The following is a 6000-nucleotide window of genomic DNA, read 5'->3' as shown; positions in this document are numbered from 1 at the left end:
TCTTTCTTTCTTTCTTTCTTTCTTTCTTTCTTTCTTTCTTTCTTTCTTTCTTTCTTTCTTTCTTTCTTTCTTTCTTTCTTTCTTTCTTTCCCCCTTACTTTCTGCCTTAGAATCAATACTATGTATTGCTTCTAAGGTCAAAGAGTGGTAAGGGCTAGGCAATGGGGTCAAGTGACCTGCCCAGGGTCACACAGCTAGGAAGTGTCTGAGGCCAGATTTGAACCCAGGACCTCCCATCTCTGGGCCTGGCTCTCAGTCCACTGAGGCACCCAGCTGCCCTCTTCTTTTTCTTTAAAACTCTTACCTTCCGTCTTAGTATCAGTTCTAAGATGGAAGAATGGCAAGGGCTAGACAATCAGGATTAAGTAACTTGCAGGGGTTACATAGCTAAGAAATGTCTGAAGTCACATTTGAACCCAGGTCCTCCCAACTCCAGCCCTGATACTCTGTTCACTGTGCTACCTAACTGCTCCTTTCTCTTTCTTTTTTGTGTTCAAGAAATAGTTGTATGAATAAGGAAGTGGAAGGTATATATTTGGAAATGAAGGTGATGTAAAAAAAAAAAGATATCAGCAATTAAAAAAATGCTATAGTTTATAGTACCAAAATAATCAAAATATTTTTGCAGATGCCTGAATTATTTGCTCATCCTCTCTCTGCTTATGGATATTTCATTTGCATATGAATATTCTTCTAGAAAAGAATGGAGCCATTTTTGTGGGTTGAGTCTTAAAACCAGTTTGACTTAACCAAGAAACTAAATATATCTAAATGGAGAAGGAATAAAGTATACCTTTATTAAGAAGGAAGGCAGATACTGTCTTTTTTTTTTCCTGCAATCAATTGTGAATTTACATTTGCTAATGGTAGTTATTTAATCAAAATGATTATCTTTCTTGATTAGGAGCATTTTTTAAGGAAAGGGAATTGCTAATTAGTTTGATATCATCGTGTTTGAAAGAGTGTGCAATTAGATGGAGAAGGGTAAAGCAAGCTGCAAATGAGACAAACACCAAAATATAGTTTCCATAGAAGAAAAAAAAATATCTCACTTCCAAGCTGTGATGTGTACATTTTCTTTTTGAAAGAAAGATTAGTTAATTCCTGAAATGTCCATCTTTCATAATTCAGGAGAAAACTCTGACAGCTTGGATAAGGATTAGCAAGTTTGAAAATTCAATTGTTTTATGCCCTTAAAAAAGGAAAACAAAATGCTACTCGGTATTTAGATAAGGCTAATACCTAATACGTTTCATTATCTTTCAATATATGCTATGCTGGAAACTTTAAAGTTGGACTCCCTACTTTGTGCAGTCTGCTGGTTGTATGTGTCAGCTCCTTCTGCTCCTCCTGACAAGATCAGTTCAGACAATAGGAGCCCACGAAAAGTTTTAAGAGGTCTCTTACTCTTTCTTCCCTCTCATATATCTCCCCATTGTTGTCAGATTAAGGTGGCTAATATCCTAACTTTGATCCCATTATTTCCTTTAAAATCTTCACATATTTCCCATTACCTATCAAATAGAAAACACAAACTCCTTGGTCTGCTCTCACGGACCCTCTTACAATCTGACTCCCACCTATCTTTCTGGCTTTATCATCCACTAATATCCCTCATGTATGATCTGCTCTTGAAGGCCTAAATGATGTGACACCTCCTAGGCTTATCCCTATAGTTTTCCCAACTCTAGGCTTTGATACACACATATGCTATGCCTGGCTCTGTCTTCCATTAAATCTCTGTTGAATATATATATATATATATATATATCCAGGGCATCTAGGTGGCATAGGCATCTAGAGGCAGACCTGGAGTTGGAGTATCTGGGTTCAAATCTGGTCTCAGACACTTCTTAGCTGTGTGACCGTACTTGGGAAAAATGGTTTAAACCTGCTTGCCTAGCTTTTCCCTTTTCACCTAGAGTTGACACTAGGACAGAAAGGAAGAGTTTAAAAAAGAAAAAGAAAGAAAGAAATTTCCATACATTCCTTCTGCCCCAGGCCCAATGCTACCTCTCTTCTAAAGAGCCTTCCTTTATTTCTTACAAGACTCCCCAAGCCAACATTACCTTTTCCTTTTGTTGTCTTTCATTTGTTTTTAAGTCATGTCAGACTCTTTGGGGCCCCATTTGGGATTTTCTTGGCAAAGATGCTGGAGTAGTTTGCCATTCCTTTCTCTAACTCATTTTACAGATGAAGAAACTGAGGTAAAAAAGGATTAAGTGACTTGCCCAGCATCGCACAGCTAGTAAGTGTCTGAGGCCTCATTTGAACTCAGGAAGATGAGTCTTCCTTATTCCAGATCCAATGCTGTAATCACTGAGCCACCTTTTCCTACTATGAACTTAAAACTCCATAAAATTAAACTGTTGATATAAACACACAGAAATTGAATGTAAAAGACATACAACAGCTAATATTTTCCTTTGCATAAACCATGTTTTCTTTTTCCTAAAGAATACGTCCCCAAGTGAATATGTAAGAAATTATTTTTAGGTGGGAGTTGATGATGTTTTCTTCCCATTCATAGTATTTCGCCCTTAGACACTTATGAGCTGTGTGACCTTGGCTAAGTTACATAACCTGGTTCAGCTTTCAGTTCTAGAAATGTAAAATGAGGATAATAACTGTACCTACCTCCCAGGGTTATTGTGAAAAACAAAAGTTTTGGGTGTAAAGTGTTCTTTAATCCTTAAAGAATATATACATTCAAGCACTATGGAATATGTAGATATAAGTCATCTATTCTCTCAATGCTGCAGGCAACTCTCTAAGAAAGATGAATTGCTAATTACAGATGAATTCCTAATATGCAAGGTGGCATAACCTTGCATGTTTGCAATATTGCAGTAACCATCCTAGCTAGAGTGCAGAGAAAGCCCTGGAGGATGTGGGAGGAAGGATTTGAAAGTAGGGTGAAGGCAGAGGGAGAGGTAACTTTGACCTTCAAGCTTTATTAGCCTTTATGATGATTAACTAACTGTACATTAATTAGGTCTAATCAATTATTTATTCCTTAAGAGAGATTAATCAAGGGAGTCTGATCAATTTATGAGTTTACCTATCAACTTTCGAGATCCTAGGATCTTTGAGTGAAGGTCACTTGCCATGGAGGTACACGCAGGCTCTAGTCCCATGTTGGTGAACCTATGGCACATGTGCCAGATGAGACTGCTCCTTTCCCTGTCTCACACATGCCTGATAATGTTTCTTATATCACCTACCTCTCTGCCTAGCAGCTCAATGGGAGCAATTCCTCCCTCCCCTCTCTGGGGTAAGAGGGAGGCTCACATGCTGCATGAGAGTTGCATTTTGGGCACTTGGTCTCTAAAAGATTCACCATCACTGCTCCAGTCCCTTGCTGAGAGGTCACAAGGAACTCTTCTGATTGTTTCCCAATCAATGGAGCAGCCTCCAAGATGCGTGGCAACTGAAGATAGGGGGATGACCTGTTACCCACGTTCTATGTAAGAGAACCGTGAAACATTGTCAGAATGTGGTGAATGGGGAGTATTTTTTTTTATCAGTAGCCCAATATGATTTAACTTTCTGAGGAGTGGAGGGTGGTCAGAGTATAATGACCATTTTGAGTGCTTTTTATGTCTAACTTTGTTCATCAGCTCCTGGGACTTCTTTGTGTTATTTCTGTTTTTCCTACTCTGTGAAATAAAAGCTATCCTTGACTTATATGCATATCGAGCAACCCCTGAGTGCTTATATAAGAGTGGAGACTTTGTAACCCATATTTGAGGAAACCCACATACTAAGCTTTATTTGAAAGATCATTGTCACCCTGAATTAATTCTAGGTGGTGATAATGAATGATCCCTCTTGGGAATGTGCCCCAAGAGCAAAGCAGAAGCTCCTGTGAACCCAGAATCTTTGGGTGGTTGGGTGGAAACCCTCAACCAACATTTAACATGGTTTATGTAAAAATAAAATGTTTTGAAGTTTCAATGGAGCCCTCTTGCTTCTGAGATAAAAACCCTCTCCTCTGAGGTTTAAAGCTTTCCACAATCTGGCTCCCACTTAATCTTTCCAGGCTAATTTCATATTCCTCCCCCTCACACACTCTTCACTCCAGCTGAACTGGTCTACTTGAAGTTTCTCAAACCCAACACTCCAAATGTCAACAGCATTTTTCTTTGCATGACTGCCCCTCCATACCTGGAAGTTTCTCGTCTTACCTCCACTTCTCACAATTCCTCACTCTTAAAGGCTCAACTCAGGTTTTGCCTCCTTCATGATGCTGTTTCCTTATTCCCTGAGTTGTGGCTACTCTTCCCCCACCTTAAATTACATTATATTAGCTTTGTATATATTTACTAATGTGTATACATGTTTCTCTCCAATCCCCTACCCCCCAGTTTCTTGCTTCTTGAGAGTGAAGGTTATTGGTTTTTGTTGTGGGATAATGGATACAGAACAGACCACAGTCAGGAACATCTGGGTTCAAATTTTGTCTCTGTCACATGCCAGCTGTGTGACTCTGGGTAAGTCACATAATTCAATAATCTAGGCTACTCTCTAAGGCTATATGTTACAGAGAAGTTGTAAATGTGCAGCTAGAAGGAATTTCCTAACTAAGAAGTTCCCTATTGGATGAAATCACAAGTCCAACCCCTATCCCCAAGTTCTAGCATAGTTCTTGGTACATAATAGGCATTTATTGAGTAAATGGGAATAAATGGAGAAAGTGTTGGTCCCTGGGCAATTTTCTACTACAATGAAATCACAGATGAGATCAGAACAAAGAAAATAGTTACATTTTGGATGTGATGAATAGTTCCCCCTTTGAATTTTTGAAGCATTTTGCTTGCACCTTTCTTACATATTTATTATTATTATTGTTAATATAGAGCTACATATATACCATTTCTTACCTCCCTTTGCTATATCATAAGTGCCTTGGGGGATATGGACCATGTCTTATTTGTCTTTGTATTTCAGGGCAAATTACAATTCTTTGCACACAGTAGGTGCTTAATAATTGGTTACTAGTTTGAAATTAAATTCATTTTTCTTTTCACTGTTCAATTTTTCCCCCTCAACAAAACAGAGGCAATAAACCCCAAGAAAAATCTGTTATGATTCATTGGTTCCTTCGATAATAATATTTTTAAAAGTTTGCTACTTGGAAAATCAAATTGGCCAAGATGAATTTTTTATACAAAATAGCTTAGATTCTCTTAGAGAGATTTTTATAGCCTTGACAATGTTACCACTCATATTGAAATAAGCCAACTCAAACTAATTTGAATTTTTGTGCAAGAAACCAAGAAAATAGACGCATACAAACATGGCTTCATCTTAAAGCTGAGATAGCTTGTTGTTTCTGTTTAAACTCCTTCAAACCCTTCAAAAGTGTTTTAAAATTTTATAATAATGATAGCTAGTATTTCTGTGGTATTCGAAGGTTTGCAAAGGACTTGACAAATGTTATCTCTTTTAATCCACACCACAAACTTGGGCAGTAAGTGCTGTTATTATCCCCACTTTACAGAGGAAGAATCTGAGACTAAGAAAAGTTAAGTGACTAGTCCAGGGTCACACAGTTAGTAAGTGTCTGAGGTCACATTTGAACTCAAATCTTCCTCACTCCAAGTCCAACACTTTATTTACTGTATCACTTTACTATTTAGAGATTTGTTGTAAGGGATAGATTTGGAGACAGAGGGAAGAATATATTTAAGAGTAATGATAGAAACACAAAAGATATCAGTAAAAATTTCAGAAATTTACTTATTGTTCAAACACAGATAGTATGTTTCCCCTACATAGTGTTCAGAACTTAAAGGCAGATCTTCCTGGTTCCAAGTCCAGTATTTATCCATTCTCACTCTCAAATGCACACATCATTGTTAGCAGTTGGCATTAATAAATATTAGAATGGACTGATAGAGACACAAATCAAATGATTTTTTTGGAGGTCAAGACCTACAAGACTCAAGTGGGAAATTGAAAATTAAACCATCAGAAAACAGTAGTTAAGAACCTACG

The sequence above is a fragment of the Gracilinanus agilis genome, chromosome 4 (genome assembly GCF_016433145.1).
Source record: "Gracilinanus agilis isolate LMUSP501 chromosome 4, AgileGrace, whole genome shotgun sequence".
Lineage (NCBI taxonomy): Eukaryota > Metazoa > Chordata > Mammalia > Didelphimorphia > Didelphidae > Gracilinanus > Gracilinanus agilis.
Note: the sequence above shows the minus strand (reverse complement) of the source record.